Here is a 20,976-nt window from a genome sequence, read left to right on the forward strand (position 1 = left end):
ACACCGCCGACTCGTGCCCTGCATGACAGAAATGAACCTAGTCCTTGACAGTTGCAACAAAGATTCAAGATGCTGCTGTTCTTGAACGTCACAGTTCCAGGGCGGAGCAGCAGGTCAGTCGTGAGAAGCACTAATGTGGTTTCGGTCATGAATGGAGGCTCCCTCGGTGAGCAGGGCCGGGACGTGTTATTGAATAATAGACCAGGCTGTCATTTGTGACAAAGTCATTAATAAACAAATCTCTTATGTCCTAACAGGGGTTCAGAGCGTTCTGACTGGGAAGCAGAACGCCTCAGTGTGTTTTTGTTTCACATTTTCTTGCTGGCTGGCGGGATTTATTCTGAAATGGTTCAGCCTTTCTTCTTGTGTTTTATCTTTATTGCCTTTTCCTTTCAAGGATGCTTCTGAAAGAAACATGAATGCGCGCTCTGAATTATACAGCTGCGCGTTGCGCTGTGCATTTCAATTCCCACGGAGGCATGTCATCTTTGATTCCACCACAGACCGATCTTCGGGCTTAAAGAGGGTCGTGGTGCGTCACACGTGGTAAAAGGCTGCGCCCTGCGTCACTTTCTATTGTGGGCGCTAACAAGGCTCCAGCACAGGTGGTTTTGTATTCCTTTCGTATCCTTTCGCCCCCACCATCACCCTGTAAGCAGGACCGTCTTGACTGCACAGCTGCCTGGAAGAGATATTGGGGCAGATTTATGTTTGACTTGTGCCTCATTTACGCCGCCGTTGCGTCACTTTTGTGACGCAGCAGCGGCGCAAATCCTGCGCCATGGTGCGGGGTATTTACAACGTGACGCATCTAGGAGATGCGTCACGTTGTAAAGCCCTGCGCCACATGTAGGCATTCCAGGGCAGGTTGGGGCGTTCCGGCGCAGGAACGCCTCCTAAAAGTGGCTGAGTGAAATCTACAAGATTTCACTCAGTCACTTTTGAGCCCATGCTGCGTCAAAACCCTGCGCCTGCTTGAAGCAGGCGTAAGGATTGACGCAGCATTGTGCAGATAGGGCCCCCCAGAGCATTGCTGGAGCTGCGTCGCGCTTGAAACGCAACTCCAGCAATGCGCCACTTTTACGGCACAGATGCGTGACACATCTGTGCCGTTTTTGCCCCATGGTGCGCCGCATTATAAATGCGGCGCATCCACGATGGCGGAGCTGGGGCGCAAAATAACTGGCGCATCCCTGCTGATATGCAGGGATGCGTCAGTTATTATAAATATGCCCCATTGTTACCAATCCTTTACTATACAACAGAGCAGGGCTTTAAGTGGGCCAGGTCTCACCGGGTCTGGCAGTTTTTTAAGGGGGCCTCAAAAGGGGTCTCTATCGGGCTCTGTTTTTTGCCCTGGCACAGGCGGTCCGTTTTTTACCGAACTGCAGTGACAGCAGGCACATTGACGTACCTGTGCTCACACTGCTCACTTCTCACTAGTGGAGAAGACATGTCATGACGTCATGCCAGGTGAGTCTTGTGGGGGAAGGGAAATCCTTTAAAGAAAGTCATTTCCTCTTTGGATTTCACTACTCTTTTTGAAACTCGGGAGCAGCAACATTGTTGTGGTGTCACCAGGGCTTTAAGTGGAAGCTTTTTCAATATTATATAGAAGCCATACATGCTGCTTATTTATCTTATGCAACTAACAACCATTGACAAAGCCAATAGTCCTGACTTGTTGTAGGTATGATGTTACTTGTTGTATCATATATCTTGATGCAATGACAGAAACAGCAAAATAGAAGTCGGGTGGCAGACTATGCTAGGTACAGAGTTTTAGCTTATGTGTTTTTTAAGCCACGCTCTAAATTACATTGGCCATGCCCCTTTGACAGACCCCCCAGTTTTTTCATACCACTTAAAGCCCTGCACCAGAGTGGGCTTCATATCCTCCAAGCAGAGTATTACTCTCTCATTTTATGGTATTGCGTGTTTAATAAATCATTCAACATTTATTGGAGTGTTTTCATTGCAATGCATGAGGGACTGTTTTACATCATAAAAATACACTAAATTATCACACATACATTGACACCATGAGTGCAATTTTTTTTGGGTGTTGCAGATTTATATAGTGCGGACTCGACCTGGAGGTATTGGAGCGCTCTACATGAGCACCAGGTATGTTACACCAAGACACATTGTGTAACCATTGCCAGCATTACACTGCCATCATTACCATTACCACCACCTTTACAACCACCATTACCACCACCACTACTGCTACCATTACTCCCTTCCGCCAGCATTACCAGCACATAACCACCATTATCATCACCATGAAATAGTATCACTACACCATTGCCATCAAAGCCTATGACAAGTTTGGCTCAAATCAGCTAGCACATGCTCACCAGTAAATGCTGTTTGCATGTATTAGCTCATTAATGTCAAACCTATTGGCTGTGTCAACGCTGGTATAATGTCAGCAACAAAGTTAACAGAGTTTTCAAGCTACGTTGGTGCTAGGAAACGTATATTTGTTTCCAAAACACTGACACATCCACACCACTGAGCCCTAAAGAGTGCTAAAGGCAGTGTTTTATAAATGTTCTACAACACCCTCCGTGTTAAGGGTACCAGAGCAATGTAAGCCATGTGACGTTTTCTCCATTCGTAGGACGTAGTAGACTGCAGTGTGGGAAGGTGAAAACCAGGGACATTCATAAGGCAAGGTAAGACAGCAGCACGAGGACGCCACTGAAAGGTGGTGTGAAATTACTGCAAAATCACAGAAAAAAACGAATTTTGGTCAGTGCTCAAGAAGCCCTCCCGGTGACAAGTTCTATTTTGCCTGGGTTGTTTTTAATCCTTGCACTGCTCCTGGTTAAATGTCCTGAAGATCAGACTACCAGCATTGGTACAGCTTCTTTTATGGTTTGGATGAATGTAGCACTGAGGCTCCTACTAAGGCTGTACGCCTATACACTCACCAATAATAGTAGTGTGCCAGAAAATATCTATGGCTAGGACGTTTCAGTCAAGTAGCCACATAAAAAATGTAATAGATACTTTAGTGCTTAATTTGTGCCTGTGGTTCCCGGTGCTTAGCGTGACTGTGCATAAACTATTATGAGGCACACACACCGCCAGAAACTGCCTGGGTCCCTACCGCTGCGTAAGTTACAGGTCACCCCGATCAATCAGTGTAGCCCCAGTGCGCTACCAATGACCGCTTGGAAAATATATTATTAGCCCAGCCCTGTCCCTCCTTGGCTATTTGTCAAGTGTGTGTCCCGACTCGGATCAAAGATCAGTGTTTTGGCCCGCGGCCTGCCCCAGCATACTGCGCAGCCGCAGGGCTACTCAGCCGACGACAGAAGAAGCAAGCAGCGTGTAGCGCAGCAGGCCTCAGATTCATTCAAACTAAAAGGCAGTCCCAGTAAGTAATGCCTTTGTAAAATGATGCAAGCAGTAGTGTGTGAACTGTGAAGGAAGTAATGGAACGTCAAATCATGTGAGCTTCTTTGCATGTTGCATTATTTTCTAGTAGGTGGGATGCACCCATAAGCAAAGGGAATGCCCCAAACTGCATCTCCAGCTGAGACACCATCCGCGAGGTCTTCACCGAGCTCCTGCTAGGACTTGAAGTATGTAGCCTGTGGTTCTGGTGACCCGGGGGCAGTAACACTTTCTGCAACTCGTAAGGAATAACCTATTTTCTTAATTTAGTGCTTTGCGACTTCGTCGTGGGACTTCATAGCACTTTAAAAAATTAACTCGGTAGGGCTGATTTTATTGACTTCAAAATTAAGGCATGGAACAAAAGAATCTCATGTGGTATTGAAATCTTTGCTGCTGGGCACTTACCCACTGAGCTATATAACTGGCGTTCCAGCTTGAAATTTGAGGCAGGGAGGCAGTGCACGTGTCTTAATTATTGCTGATAGTAGTAGCATTTTGCAGTTGTTTTTATACAGTGAGTCAGCCTTGGGGTAGTTAACATTGTCACGGGCACTATTATGCGAGAATCTGCTTGGAATGTAATTTATTCTCAAAATAGGGAGAGGAGAGGAGAGGACAGTGCCTGAAAGAGCATGTTTAATGAAAGAAAGGATACCCCTTGGGAGGAACAGGCTGGTGTTGTGGATGGAAGTTCGCGGTGCACTCTGAAGGAATGGAGAGACATTCCTGTTACTGGAATGTTCTAGGGAGGGATATTATTAATGTAATATAAGAACATACTGGTGTCGTGTACAGGATCGGCTGGCTTGCGGCACGTGCAAGTATTCTCGCTTTTAGCATGTCCCCGTGAGAGGCACTGGCCAGGGCGTGGAGGTATACAGAGCATACTATATAGGTCGATAGTACAACTTGTCTCAAGGGGAACTGAGATATCTTTTATTCAATCATTACACAAGAGACGAATGCTCATCGGGCGTTAATCAGTCACAACATTTCTGCTAAAACTACTTTGACACGCAATGTCTTTGCATTTTAACATTGTAGTAAATATAAACATTTTTGGCACCTTAAAAAATCTTTGTGTTCTTGTTTTTCTTCAAGTTCCATCCTTCCCTGTTATCCGTTCGGTTGTTAGGGTTTCTTTCCCCGAGTTTTCTTGTCATTGAATGTGCAGATTCACCATTCATCAGCCAATTATCTTGCTCCGTCTAGCGCCAAGAAACAGCTATATAATTAGATACAGTTTACTCATCAGTGGGTTTCTATTTTTGTCACAGAGATCCTTTCGTTACTCACTGTTCATAAATTACAATCCTACTATAACACATACGGCAGACTGTAGAATTTTCTGCTTTCAAAGGACCTGTGGAAGCTCTCTGAATGGAGTTGAATGCCTGACCTCATTTTGAAATAGGTGTCGGTGGGATTTTGTGACTTATAGCCTGATCATGTAGTAGAACTATTATTATTTTTTAAAGAGAATTTTATATAGCGCGAACTAGACCCGAGACATCGGGTATCAGAGCGCTTAACATGAGCACCAGTATCGTTGCATGAGGACACATTCATTTTTGTTGGGCACGGGGAGATTACGTGATTTGCCCAGAATCACAGGATATGAACGTTGTGGCCGAGACTCGAACCCGGTTTCCCAGCTTCGAGGTCGACTGCTCTACCTGTAAGGTTCCATCCTCTCTTCTTTGAAGCATAAGAGCCTGATTCTCCATCAAAGGTTAATCCCAATGGTAAAACTTTCACTTCATTATCTTTTATCAGGAATTCCTATTGTGATGCCACAAAACATCTTTTGATGGCATAAAACCATAACTCAGTTAATCAATAGCTATTGTATGTCTTGGACAGCACAGCTATGCATTAATGAGACAGGCCAAAAATTATACAGCTCTGTAACCCCTCGACTTTACATAAGTAATTACTATATATACAATAAAGCAGATGTGTACACTTTTCTTGCCTCAGTATTTGCTTTTCTTCCTCCCCTTCACACATCACTCCTACCCTTCTATCCATTCTTCCTTCCCTTTCTGTCCTACAGCTGTGTTTCCTCTTAATCGCTGCCTCCCCTCATCAACTGCTTTTCATTTTTCACATTCCAATCTTTCTCTTTCAATCTTCTTTCACGCTCTCCCCGCTGTCTGCTCTTCTTCCCTTTCTCTTCCCCCCTTTTCATTCTCATCATGTTCCACACCAATCTTGCACTCCCAATGTCTGCTTCCCCCACTTCTTGTCACATTCTTTGTCTACCGTATCTATCTTTGCCTTCAGACCTCTCCTCCTTCCTCACTGCCCCGTTTATGTTTTTCCTTCTCCTGCCTATCTTTGTATCCACTCCAGGAATCTGTGTTTGATCTCAGGGTCATAAATTAAAATCTTGGTGTAGCCACTCAGTCTTTCATCTTTCTGAGGTCGATAAACTTAGTGCCTTTAGGCTGGATAGCAACAGTTTTCGTTTGTTGTCAAGGCCCTCTCTGGTGAATATGTGCTTTATAAATATCCATGGTGTGTTAAAGGCACAGAATGTATTTACAATTTTTTGTTTTTCAATTTCTTTGCAATCTTACACTGTCATTATTCCCTCTGTCCCTTCTTGACCCAGTACCTTTCATTCTCTTATCCATTCCCCTGACCTCCTTTCTTTCCTTCTTCCCATCATTTTCCTTTCCTTTTTCTCTCCTCAGCACCTCCAGCCATGCCTCCTTTCCACTTTCCATTTTTGCTTCCTTACACCCTCATTCACTCCCCATCCTTCCTCCCTTGGTGCATTCCTTGCTTTTTCCGTTCCTTACTTTCTTTTTCCCTGCTCCTGCTTTCATCCCTTCTTTAATTTTTTCCTTTCTTATCCTCAACCCTTACTTCTGCTTATCTTACTCCTTTCTTTCTCCTTTCTATTCATCCATCACACATCACACATTTCCTTTCTCCCTCTATCCCTTCATTTTCCCTTTCACAGTCTTTTCTTATTTCCTCCTTCTTTCATCCATTACTCATCCTCACTCGAGTACTCCCCTTCCTGCCTGCATTTGTTGGTGCCTTCTTTAATGTATTCCTTCCTTCATCCCTTTCTTTTTTTCAAAACAGCACAATAAAAGCACTTTCTTTTCAGTTTGCAAAGCGGCCTCAAGTCCTCAAAGGACCTTTCCTAGAGCTGCATTTTGAGATTTACACACATACTCTAATTCAATTTCACATTTAAGCTGTTGCCATAGGCTTCCCATATGTTATCTTATGTTATATTGATTTGTATAGTGCACTAATCACCAAATAGGGATCCAGGTGCTTGGACAGGTGTGTAGGTGTGAGGTCCCCAAGGTGTTTATGTGAAGAGCCAGGTCTTCAGTGTCTTGCAGAACTGAAGAAGTGAGGAGGTAGCTCTGATGTGTTGACACTGTGGATGTGGGTAGAGACAATAAAGGAAGTTGGCGGAGCCACTGGAGGATGTGGGCAGAGCTAGGGAAGTGGGTGTAGTCCCTAAAAAAAATTGAGCACCTGCGATTAATATTTTACAAATTAATCACTGAATGCTATCCCTTTAGTGTCCAACACCTTCCCCAATATGGTTAGATTGGAGTGGGAATTGAAAATGCCACACATTTAGGTGCCGATTCCGATCCGGTAAAAATATTTCCCGTACGACTCGTATCCGTATTTTTTTACGTACGAGTCGTACAAGTCCCGTACAAACGGGCAAGTACGAATCGTACTGTCAAAATACATACGAATTGCCTCAGGAAAAGTCTACGAGACGTCCCCGGACATATTTACGAGTCGTAAAACTGAAGTCCGAGCGCACAAGTCCGATCCGTACCAGCGTTCCGAATCCCCAAGCGTATGGACAACGTCCCGTACGGAGCGAACTTTGTATGACCACTACCCCGGTACACTTGGGCACGGGGTACGAGTCTTACGGACCCCCCACCCCACCCGCGCATGTACGCGCCGTACCCCAGCACCCGCGTATGTATGCACCGTACCCCCCACCCCAGCACCCGTGTATGTACGTGCCGTACCCCCCCACCCCAGCACCCGCGCATGTACGCGCCATATCCCCCACCCCAGCACCCGCGTATGTACACGCCGTACTCCCGCACCCCAGCACCTGCACATGTACGCGCCGTACCCCCACCACAGCACCCGCGCATGTACGCGCCGTACCCCAGCACCTGCGTATGGTCGCGCCATACCCCCCACCCCAGCACACGTGTATGTAAGCGCCGTACCCCCCACCCCAGCCCCGTACTCAGACACACCGTTCCTCAACACCATACCGCAGCATCCCCCATGTACGTGTCGTACCCCAGTACACGCGTATGTAAGCGCCGTACCCCCTACCCCAGCCCCGTACGCGGACGCACCGTACCCCAACACCGTAACCCAGAATCCCCCATGTACGCGCCGTACCCCAGCACACGCGTATGTAAGTGCCGTACCCCCACCACAGCACCCGCGTATGTACGCTCCGTACACCCCACCCCAGCCCCGTACTTGGATGCACCGTACCCCAACACCGTACCCCAGCATCGCGTATGTACGAGTCGTACAACACCATTGCACATGTGAACACTGAACAACAACATATCCATGGACGCACCTTACCTATGCGAAAAAGACTCGTACTGAACCAGGACACTGTAAAACAGCACAAGGACCGTCAATTCGACTCGCACAACACCACAAAAGACGTCTACAGGACAAAAAACTACTAAAACACTGACCTGGCACATCCAAACAGTCAAACAGAGGCCCAAAATCACAACCACCTCTTATAACACACCCACCAAAAGTTCAAACACAGCCACACCCACAAATGGACCAATAAAAAGGGTCCACAAACACAAACCATGAGCCTTTGCAACAGACTCACTGCTGACAGACATCACACACAAACAACTGCACCCATACACCTTAACTCACACACCTTCACACAACCTCCTTCACACAGACCCCCTCTACACATACACACACACCCACACCTTCACACCCACACACCCACAACCATCCACACCCACACCCCACACCATGCCCACAGACAAGAATCCAAAGTTCACAACGGCGGAGCTGGACATCCTTGTCAACGAAATCATCAGAGTCGAGCCACAGCTCTTTGGAACATTGGTCAGACAGACCAGCATATCCCAAAAAACTAGCCTGTGGCAGAGGATCGTCGATCGGGTGAATGCTGTTGCGCCCATCAGAAGGACCAGGAATGAATGTCAAGCCAGGTGGTACGATCTGCGCAGGGCAGTCAAGCGCAAAATGAACGAGGAATACGCCCAGAGTAACATCACAGGAGGTGGGCTGCCCCGCCGACCGGTACATTACCATCCCTGGGAGCAGAAGGTGATGGCCCTGCTTCCGCCGGTAGAAGTACACGGAGTCGAAGGAGTCCGAGAGCCTGGTGAGTACACAAACAACTCACGTAACATGGGGGGAATGGCATCCACACCCCAACTACAACAAATGCACTCACCTACCCCCAAGCCTTCACCTGACACAACCACACTCTAAACAACGCTCAGGCCACTAACATGAGTATGCCCCATTTACAAAGCAAGGCCATGCCATGTCCCAGCCTACACAAACCACAAACCCAAGACAGGATGTCTGGGATGCTGGGAGGGTGGGGATCATTAAACATATAGTAAAACTCAGAAAAAGACACCAATGCCCTCAGCCCATATGGCCCAGGTACATACCCATGCACCATGCGCAATGCAGAGGGACTGCCAAACTACTGACAAGGTAGCTGACACTTGGCCCTGCTGTAGGCAGCACAAGGCTCTCCTGTGACAACTGAAAAATCTAACACAAACACAACCAGCTCAGATAACTAGGACAGGAACTCACACTCACTGACATGGCAGCATGCGCCATCGGGGGACAGATACATCACCTGGGAGACCAACCGCAAAATCACACTACACCCACCAGCAGGCATCGTCAATCAATCAACAATTGATCTGGGTACTTGTAAGGCGCGCAACTTACCTGTGAGGGTCTCAAGGCGCTGAGGGGGGGGGTTACAAAACTGCTCGAAGAGACAGGTCTTGAGGAGACATCAGAAGGCAAGTAGGTCTTGGGTCAGTCGTAGGTGGGTTGGGAGTGTGTTCAAGCTCCTTGCGGCAAGGTCGGAGAAGGATCTGCTGCAGGCGGGCGTACGTTGGATGCGGGGGACAGCTGCGAGGGTGAGGATGCCGGAGCGGAGCTTGCGGGTGGGGGTGTAGAAGCTGAGTCTGATGTGCAGGTAGGCATGTCCATGGGTGTGGAGTGCCTTGTGTGCATGGCTGAGGAGCGTACAGGTGATCCTCTTGTCGATGTGGACCCAGTGCAGGTCTCTCAGGAGGGGGTGATGTGGCTGTGGCGGGGGGCGTTGACGATCACTTGTGCCGAGGCGTTGCAGAAGCGTAGTATCCGCCGTTGGTGTGTGGATGGAAGTCCTGCGTAGAGTGCAATGGCGTTGTCCAGTCAGCTGCTGATGAGGGCCTGTGTCACTGTTCTACTTGTTTAAGTCGGGATCCACTAGTAGATCCGGCGGAGCGTGCGTAGGGTGTCGTAGCAGGAGGAGGAGACGCCGTTGACCTGCTTGGACATGGAGAGGGAGGATGCGAGGATCAATCCTAGGTTGTGTGCGTGTTTGGTGGGTGTCGGTGATGTCCCCAGAGCAATTGGCCAACAGGAGTCGCCCCAGGCTGAGTGTGTGGTTCCCAGGATGAGGACCTCTGTCTTGTCCGAGTTCAGTGTCAGATGGCCACTCCGCATCCAGTCGTCTATGGCCCTCAGACCCTCGTGGATGTGTGTCTTGGCGGTGTGAGGGTGCTTGGTGAGGGAGAGAATGCGCTGGGTGTCGTTGGCGTAGGAGATGTCTTAGAGGTTGTGGTGGCGGACCACTTGTGTGAGGGGAGCCATGTGGATGTTGAACAGCGTCGGGCTGAGTGATGATCACTCACCCCTCACACAAGCACACGCCCCCGGGGCAGCCAAGGCAGTCACACACTCTCACAATTGACATGTGACACAACAAGATCAAGCCTCAGCCATAAAAGCATCCAAGGCCAAATGCGACATGTCAAAGACCATGGATAACCTTTCAATCTGTCCCCTGCAACATACCCATCCACAAGTGAACATTGATGTGAATGCTAGGCACATACAACTACCTGGAGGAACTGTGGCAACCTGAACATGTATGAAACATGGATGTTGCATGAAAATGCATTAACATTGTCTCACACACAGGGCAACGTCATGGGTCTCCCCCCAACACTGGGGGGGAACAATCACAGGCCCAGGCTCGGCAGGAAGATGATCCCACCGGCAGCGACGACTCTCAGCACTCTGTGGATGACCCCAACCAACCTGGACCCTCTGATGCCCCAGCCCCTGCAGCACCTGCGTCAGGTACATCTGTGCCAACCACCACCCCCATTCTTGCCACATCCCAGGAGACACCCAGGAGCCCTGCCCGCACAGAACAACTGAGCCAGTCTGACCTGGAGGGACAAGGTTCTCCGGCCACCCAGGAGGAGGCAGACAACCCTGCAAAGGCCATCCCTCAGGGGTCCGGTAGACCTGATGTGCCCACAACGGCAGGCCAGGCTCGTGTGGGCAGGGGTGGTGGGAGTGGAGGCAGGCGGAGGCGCGAACCTGACCAGCCAGCTGAGGGAACCGGTATGTCACACATACGCCACATCTTGGAGACATACCGGCGTGACACCAGGGGCATCAGCCAGGTAGTGGGGAGCCTCACAGAGATGAAGGGGACCCTCGACGAGATGAAGAACCTGCAGGCCGAGCAACATGCCAGTCAACAACAACACCAAGGACGGATGGAGGCAAGACTGGCTGAGCTCCTGTCGGTGCAAACGGACATAAGCCGTTCACTCCGTCGGATCGCAGACAACATGGGCAAGGAGGGAGGAGGAGGAGGATTCATCCGACGGAGTGTCCCAAGCATCGTCAAGGCCTGCATCGGAGGGTCCCCCGAGGAATGTGGGTCGTCCACGGAAAAGACCGTGAGAGGCAGCGGACCATCCACATCTCCCAGGTCACCTGGCCTGGTACCTGGCCCTCTGTCACAACAGCAGCAGCTCATCCAATGACATTCTCTGCCACATGGACTTGCTGGTCACAGTCTGACCAATGATGACCAACACTGTGGTCTGGACTATGATGACTCCAACTTGCAAGGATGCCATCTCCCCCTGTGAACTTTGGATTCCATGCACACTGTATAGCACCTATTTGTCCACACTAAACAGGCTCCCCACCAAGAATAAATCACTTTTTCTACAATTACATGTTGCATTAATTTTGCATGAGTACACAACCTATGTGTGGGGAAATGTCAAACTAGGCATGAGTGTTGAACTAACTCCAGCCATCCATACCCTGGAATCTGAGTCTGGGACAGGACACACATGGGTCACAATGTATCATACTATACAGAGATGGAGCACAATACTCACCCGTGATGGCCTCAAGCTGCTGAGGGGGGGCATGCATTACTGTGCGGACAGACCAATTGGGAAGAGTATCCTGAAGGCGTAGAGGTCATGGCTCATGTGGATGTTGCCGGGGAGGGAGTAGCAGGTATGTCTTGCCAGGTGGGAGAACTATGTCCAGCCTGCTGGAGTACGGTGGATGTGAAGAATGGTGGCCAGGGCAAGGTTGGATGCACGGAGTTGGCACAACGGGGTCTCGGATGACAGACGGCCAAGGTTGGTGTGGGCTCTGGGGTTGTGTCCTGCCTCCTGAGTGTGGGTGAGGAGTCTGAAGGTCATCCTGCAGCACACAGTGATACATTGCAGCTATCTCTGGTGGACGGTGAGGTGGCTGGGGCGCAGATGTTGAAGCTGAGGTGTGCACATGCAGCCTGGATGTGGACTGGTTTCCCGGGTGTTAGGATGTACTTGCACCGTAGAGGGCGGGGCAGTAGTTGACATGGCTGGTGTTGTGCTCCTGGGGCATGGTCTGTCCTTCCCTGGAGTGGATCTATCTGTGGATCATGTGCATCATGCAGAGGGTGTTGCACCCTGAGGTACAGATGCTGGTGATTAGCATGGTAAATGTGAGTGACAATTCCATGATGCACACCATCTTGTGTGCGTGGCCACTGGGTGCATGCGCAGGGCTCTTGCGGGTGGGACACAAGCAGTTGAGCCACCTGCAAGGGGACAATCCTCCGATGATTACCTCAGTCCTGTACAAGTTCAGCCTCAGGTGGCTGATGTTCAGCCATCCATCAATGGATCTCATGCCTTCTTGAATGTTGGAACTGTCAATGGCTGCGTCTTTGGTGTGGGTGAGGAGCACCTGGCTGTCAATGGCATACGAGCTGATGAAGAGGTGCTGCGTGCATGTGATGGCGGTGAGGGGGACCTGGACACATTGAGGATTGACACGCTGAGAGATGATACCTGGGCCATGTGCCAGATTATGCCACTATACTACATGCTGAAGGCATGAGTCCCACTCCCATGGCCTTGCTGGTGTACGGAGCCAGTGGGGATTGGGAGGGACATTACCTGGTTGCTGTGACAGGGCCTGGAAGGCGGGGCAGCACTGTGTAGGCATTTGGAGTTGCACAATCATCATGCAAAGGTGTTGTGTGTGCATCTAGGGTATGGCTGAGAGCAGGCGGTAGCTCCTTGGATGGACAATGCTTGGAGGGTGGCTGCAACATCAGACTGTAGTGTTCGTGCAATGTGCACATTGCATGTGCTTAAGGTCCAGCCTCTGGCACCGCGTGTGCGCAACAGTGGCACAGACAAGCTGATGCCAGACAAATGCATGGGTGGAGGGAGGAAGGGAGGAGCATCTTTGAGGTGTGTGTGTTGCCGATTCTGTAAACACTCAGTGCCCTTGCCGCAGGGGCTGCAGCAGCAGGCAGCATGACATGGAAACTATGCCACTAGTTGCACACAAAGACAAGGATGTCAGAAAGGACTACTGCAACAGGCGTATGTAAAGGAGGAGTGTCCGGTTCCCCATGGCACACCCAGAGACCATGGATGCACAATCCCCAAAGATGACTGACACCGGATCATTAAACTGAAGGACGAGCTGCAAACAGGATACACAACCTCAGCAGGTTTTGACGGTCTGTTGTGGCAACCAATATGCTCAAATACATACACAACCTGGGGAGATCAATGGTGGCCATCAGAGCTGGGCCCCGTTCTCACTCCCGTTACAGAGGTTAGAAATCTCGGGGTGTGGCTTGATGACAAGCTCTCCTTTACTCCCCACACTAAGAGAGTGGCTGGTGTCTGTTTCGGCACTTTGCAGTGCCTTCGGCCGATTTTTAAATTTTTCGATGCGGCTACCAGACAAATAATAGTCCAAGCCATGGTCCTCACCAGACTGGACTATGCCAGCTCACTCCTGCTGGGAGTGAACCAGGCAGAGCTAGCTCGCCTCCAGCGTGTCCAAAATGCGGCAGCCAGGATGTTGGTTGGCCTCCCTAAATTTTGCTCAGCGCGACGCACTATCCAAGATCTCCACTGGCTGCCAGTAGGGCAAAGGATTAAGTTTAAGGCTCTCTGCCTGACTTTTAAAATCCTTAAATTGGTCTCTCCTCCTATCCTTGCCCAGACTATCTCTTATTATATCCCTTTCAGAGCTCTCCGGTCATCAGGGCAAAATCTTGCCATTGTCCCACACTACAAAAGAACAAGAATAGGCGGACACTCTTTTGCAGTGTTGGCGGCCTCTCTCTGGAACACTCTGCCTACCTCACTCCATTCTATTCCCGATCTGCTCCTGTTTAGGAAAGCATTGAAAACCTTCCTATTCTCCACAGTCTAACTCTCTGCTGATCTGGTCTTCTCAATGTATGTTGTGTTTGTCACCATCTCTTTAGCGCCGGGACGCCTCTTGGCTGCGGCATCTGTGCGCTTTATAAAAATTATATAACATAACATAACATAACAACCATGGACATCATGCACAATGGATATTCTAATCCCTGAAGAACTGCATGCATGTTGCTAAACTACACATAGACTCATATGCCCAATCTTTGACAACTATGCCAGAGATGCCGCATGCAAAGTGGCAAGAGACCAGCATTGACAGAGATGAGGCACCTTGGAGGGTGAGGTACACCTTTATTACTCAGGTTCACACCTAGGGAAATGCATCAATAGGAACAGACTCACAGGTCATTTGGCAGAACATGTGGGACCTACACTGGACACCCCCTTCACAACACAGATGCTGTAAATCCATTGAACTGGCACACAAGTGAAGTGTGTGAGCCAAACACCCCCTGCTGCACACGGAGGGGCTTCAATTCCCCATTTATCCTCTCATGGGGATGTCCCACACTATGTCCACCCGTAGCATCCCGTATGTTTCAGAGGGAAGTTGTACACACATTGATGCCTTCATCAGAATCCACTATCCCATCACAGATGACTGCTACGAAGGGTGACTATCAATACATGGGAGTCATGCAACATGTCATGTGCCCCATGGTGAGTCGACATGTATGTATAGTAACACAACATGCACAGGAGCAGTGCCCACACATTACAAACACCTACCAACAACAAAATGCCGTGCAGCAATCCTTAACCAAATAGACTTTTCACCATGTCCGTGCATGGGACGCTGATTCAGCACACGTTGCAATACTCATGAGGAATAGCGGGAGCCCAATGATGACACGAGCAGACAGCATGCCAAACAACCTGGGGATGACAGAGACACAAGAAGTCAGGGAAGAGATTGTCATCCGCATGCATGGTAATTTACTCTACAGGAATAAGTCTGTCACCATGCTATATTACAATTGAGTGTCTAAGCTAAAATGTGTGGAAGGACATCATCACTTGAGGGACACATCTGAACACACATCTAAGTCACTTAGCATACAGTCAGCTGGACACACACATTGCAACACATGCCACACAAGGCTCCAGCTGTGCACACTCAGACCCATGGACTCACCATTATGAGAAGAAGTTGCGTATGAGCTGACTCCGGATGTCGTCCTCTTCCTCCTCCTCATCCTCACTTGCCTCATGACCAAGCCCTTCATCCTCCACGGGTGGATGTTCCTGCTCATCCGGATCCATGATGAGTGGCACAGCCTTCTCCACTGCCATGTTATGCAGCACACAAGGAAGATCTTGCAGGCCTTCACCGGTGCATATGGGAGGGACCCGCCTGTCTTGTGAAGGCACCGGAATCTGCTCTTCAGGAGGCCAAACGTCCTCTCAATCACTCGCCTGGTCTGCCCATGTGCGTTGTAACGGTGATCTGCAGCTGTTCTGGGGTTGCGGAGGGGTGTCATCAGCCATGGCATGTTGGGATAGCCAGAGTCCCCTACATGGAAACATCATGTAAAGAAGTGGGTCAGGAGATGCCGTAAGATAATAAAATAGCGCTAAACAGAGGACAAACAGAGTATACCCACCAATAAGACATGCTCGTTCGTTGTGCAGCCCCAGCATCATTTCTGGCACCCTGCTACGCCTCATGATGTAGGCATCGTGGTCTGACCCTGGAAAACTTGCATAGACATGGGAAATCAGCATGTTAGCAAGACACACCACAAGGGCATTTATGGAGTGGTAATGTTTACGGTTGCGATAGGCCACCTCCTGTGCCTGTGGTGGTACCAAAGCCACATGTGTCCTATCAATAGACCCTATGACATGGGGCATCCCTCCCAGGGCATAGAACTCACCCTTGACACCTGTCAACTGCTCACGAGTTGGAAAATGGATGAATTCATCCAGGTGCTCCAACATGGCTTCTAAAAAATCATGCAGGACACGGCTGAACATGGTCTGTGACATGCCACCAACATCAGCTATGGTGAATTGAAACGTACCGGTGGCAAAAAATGTAGGGCTGCCATCACCTTCATCTTGGGGGTCAGCGCAATAGGATACCTGTGTCGCGGTTGGAGGTGTTGTTCAAGCTTTTGCAGTCAAGTCCTCAATCAACTGTTGCGAGAAGCGGTAACGTCTTATGCAGTCACGTTCCCTTATGGCAGCCAAGTCTGGCATTGGTCGAGGGAGAGGCGGTGCCCTGCAGATAATTGGAAGGAAGAACGAAGAGTGAGTACCTAACAACATCAATGTCAATGAACTGAGCACATGCTCAACTGCTACTACACATCAGCTAAATACAGAGTCAGGTCTGTGCTACACATCCAGGACACGTATGGCAGCCAGGTGATACTCCTACGACAAGCCAGCTACACCCGTTGATAGTCACATTCTACATGACATGGCCCGGAACTAGCTGTGGGCCAGTGTAAGTGAACAGCCAGAGACATCACAGGAGTGACATAGATCCACAAATCTGCATTGGAAGGATGTCATCTCATACAGACTGCTGGCGGCAAGCTAGAATCACAGGTCACATGTCATTGGAAATGTACAGATCATACACATAGCGATGAAGGGGTACACGTGAAAAACGAAAACACAGACATGGATACGGCGCAGATATGTCCTCATGTCATAAAATCATCTTTGAAGCATCCAGACACACGTAACGTGTGAATCCACATGTGGCATGGTGTGCGTATATGTGTGCCATGCCCATCTACACACAGACACATGTTGGATGCAGCAACAGCAGATGCAGTTGACGGAACAACACCAGCAAGCTCATGGGAACACATGACACACACAGGACATGTTCACATCGGGGCACGCTGTTACTTAGATGTCAGGTGTTAGTGTCCCTGTCCCTGGCATCAGGGGACATTTGCGGGTGTTGGTGACTGTGCCATACCAGTGATGCAGTGCTTGACACGTTTGTACTACATGCACACATGTGCATTGTGGGAAGGGGAAGTGTGCCACATACTGCCCCATCACACATGACATGTGTACACAGGTCATCACACATCTATTGTGCTAAAACATGAGGAGACATGTGCCACATCACTGCCTGACACACCAAGGTCCTGCACATGTAGGACTGCAATGACTTGGGGCCCGATTCACAGAACAAACTTAAGACAAAATCCTAAACTTAGTACCATTTTGGTATTCACAGAATGCACTTACTACTTCTGGGATTCACAGAATAAACTTACTACTTTTGCTATTCACAGAATGGATTTACGACTACTAACTTTACGTCCGCACTCGGGCCGGAAATTCTGGCCCGGAGGCGGGGCTTCCGGGCTGGAGGCGGAGCTTCTGGGCCGGAGGCGGAGCTTCCGGCCCAGAGGTGGAGATTTTGGCCATGGTTAAATCTCCGCCACTGGCCGGAATCCCCACCTCCGGGCCGGAAGCTCCGCCTCCGGCCCGGAAGCCCCGCCTCCGGGCCGGAATTTCCGGCCCGACTGCGGACGTAAAGTTAGTAGTCGTAAATCCATTCTGTGAATAGCAAAAGTAATAAGTTTATTCTGTGAATCGCAAAAGTAGTAAGTTCATTCTGTGAATACCAGAAGTAGTAAGTGCATTCTGTGAATACCAAAATGGTACTAAGTTTAGGATTTTGTCTTAAGTTAATTCTGTGAATCGGGCCCTATGACTTGATGTACAGCCGTGCACGAGTCTGACACCTCCATTCCATTTGTGTGCGCCTCCTATCACCTGTGTAAGCTGTGAAGCGCACCGTACACACGCTCTGAGGCCGTGTGAACGGTCCGTATCATCACACTGTTGTTCCCGCCGGAGTACGGGTGTGTGTACGGACCGTACACATGTACGTGGATGACCAGTGTGTACACGTACGTGTATGACCAGTGTGTACACCTACGTGTACACACTGGTCGTACACATACGTGTACGCCCTGGTAGTCCACGTACGTGTTCACACTGGTTGTACACATATGTGTACGCCCTGGTAGTCCACGTACGTGTTCACACTGGTAGTCCACATACGTGTACGCCCTGGTAGTCCAAGTACGTGTACACACTGGTGTCAAGTCATCCAGACCACCGTGGTGCCATGTATATGTACTTACTGATACCCCATTTCGTATTTACAGTGGCTTTTTAGAATTCGGCTGCCAGCTCATACAATGACTGTGTAAAAGTATTTTTGTGTGCACATCATTGTGTGACTTCTGTCATGCAGGCAGATGTGTCTTCTGTTCACAAAGTGGCACATTCACACATTCTAAACATGTACATTGTGTAAAGTGTTGTGAGTCCCAAGGTATTGCAATGTTTTTGGCTATGGTTTCCTAAGTACTCGCAGGTCTCAGAGTGTGGGGACACCTTCAGTATTGAGGTGTGTTATTTGGCCTTGGGTGCACCAATACTGTTTCGTTCACAGTGAACAATAGGTGGCATGGATTAATATTCTTGCTGTGCTCAACTGTCCCCAGACACTAGCTTCTCAGTATAATCGATATCCAGTTATTTGCTCTTGTGTCATGATCTCCATTGTTTCCAAGTGTCATGGTGGGTCAACCAACTGGGGAGTGCAGGGTTACATATGTGCGGACTATTCTAGATGTTACTCATGATGCATTTCCTGATATGCACTGTGACATTCTAATTGGGACTCATGTGTCTGTTGTATACAGGTGACTGATTATTTTCTGTCTCTTCACCTTGCCCACAGCATCATCGGAGGACACCGAGGGAGACACCTGCATGGACGTGGAGGAGGGATCCAGCACCGCTGCCACCACTGCTGCGGAGTCTGCGGGAGCAAGTGGCACGGAGGGCAAGGGGAGTCAGGCGGAGGACCTGTCTAGTGACAACACTGACTACGATGCAGACGGGTCCGATGCTGAACTCATCCAGGGGGCGGAGGCTGCTACGACACCTGGCAGCAGCACTACATCTGTCACCGCCCCCTCCGTTCCCATCATCGGCCTCCCAGTTGCTCCGGTCCCTTCTGTCCGTGCTAGGCAACACTGTGTCTCCTTCGTGCCAGGCACCGCACCCCCTGCCCCTGTCCCCCCTGCTGCCCTCACTGCAGAGTCTTTGGACATTCTGCGTCAGTCGCAGGTTGGACAGACATCGCTGCTGAATGTCCTCCATGGCCAGACCCAAATGATGACACAGATGGTGTCGTACATGGAGGGCATATCATCAACGGATGTTGCTGAGGTCCATGGACTCTTCACTGATGGCAGCAGTGAGTCTCCTGCAGCGCTTCATCCCCCCTACCCCTGTACCATCCACACTTCCCACTCCCATACCTGTCCCAAGCACACACAGACATTCACAAGCACGCACCCCACCAGACACAGCCAGCACACCACCACGTAAGGGCAAGCGCACTCCTCCTGGCACGCACACTCAGGGGGATGAGGGCACACCCACTGGGTCTGCGGCACACAGGCATACACGCAGCCAGAGTCCGAGGCCGCATGGCGCACTAACCAGTCATACAAAGGCACTCCCCTCGGCTCCCCTACCACACATCCAGAGAAAGAGGCCTACTTGGCTGTGCTGGGCCTCAGCCCCTCTGTCTCTCCAGCCCGCAAACGGGAACGGCACTCCACGGGTAGGGGAGTTGAGCCCCCCCATCCCCCCTCCCCCAGTAGCGCTGCACCTCATCACTCTGACCCCCCTCCTTTGAGGCTGTGTTGTCTTCGGGTGAAGGGGAGACGCTTGACGACCTGGCAGCAGTGTGCAGCGCCGAGCTGACCTCCACCTTTGGCGCTGCCCCACCCCCTGTGGTGGAGGCGTCCATCCCTGCACCCACCACACCTACCCTTCCACCTCCTGTCCCTGCGGTGCCTGGTCCTTCCCCACATGATGCCCCCCCCCAGTCGAGGAACCTGAGGGTTCTAATGTGCAGGCAAGCTAGGGGAGACACGTGGCCATGTGTCCCCCCCAAGGACTTCAGATCTGGACTGGCCATGTGCCTTTGTTAATAGTGTCGTTAACTACTTTTTCATTTAATGCTGAATAAAGCATTTTGTTTTCCTTTGAACACATTTGCATTTTAGGTATTGATGTGGGTGCTGATGGTCCCGGAGTTGGGGTGGAGGTAATGTGTTATGTGTCAGGAAAAAGTTGGAGTCTGATGCTAATGGGGTGGACCATGGTATCTGCCTGCCATCACAATGTCTCTGCAAGGTATATTTGGTCGTGTGTGCTATTTGTGTTTGGAGACATTGTCCCAAGGAGTGTTCCTTCCTCTGTGGCACCTGACATCTACCCTGCAGGGAGTTGCACTTTTGTAGTGCTGACCTGTGTCTACATTTCCTTTGTTGGTGACGGATCCCTTCAACTATGGCCATGCCTGCTCAGCAATGTCTCCGGCTGCATCCTCTGTGCCATCCTTGCTAGTCACTGTACTTGTGTATTGAGTATGTTGTCATGCCTTAATGGCGACAATCAGCATTTTCCACACTATGCATGTGTGTTATCCCAGCCTAGCACACATTTGGTACTTGTTCTGCATGGTATTTGAGCACCTGACTGACAATTGTGGGCATTGTATCTGTGGGAAGTCCACCCTATTCCTTCCATGAGAGGCAACATCTTGGTGGCTGTCCCAGCACCTGTACATTCCTATCAGTCCTGGGATGTGCGTGACAGTGTGTGTTCCCTTTGGCTCTCTTAGTGTAGTGGCCATTGACATGAGTATACCGTTTTGTGGCAT

Source organism: Triturus cristatus, chromosome 2_1 (genome assembly GCF_964204655.1).
Source record: "Triturus cristatus chromosome 2_1, aTriCri1.1, whole genome shotgun sequence".
Lineage (NCBI taxonomy): Eukaryota > Metazoa > Chordata > Amphibia > Caudata > Salamandridae > Triturus > Triturus cristatus.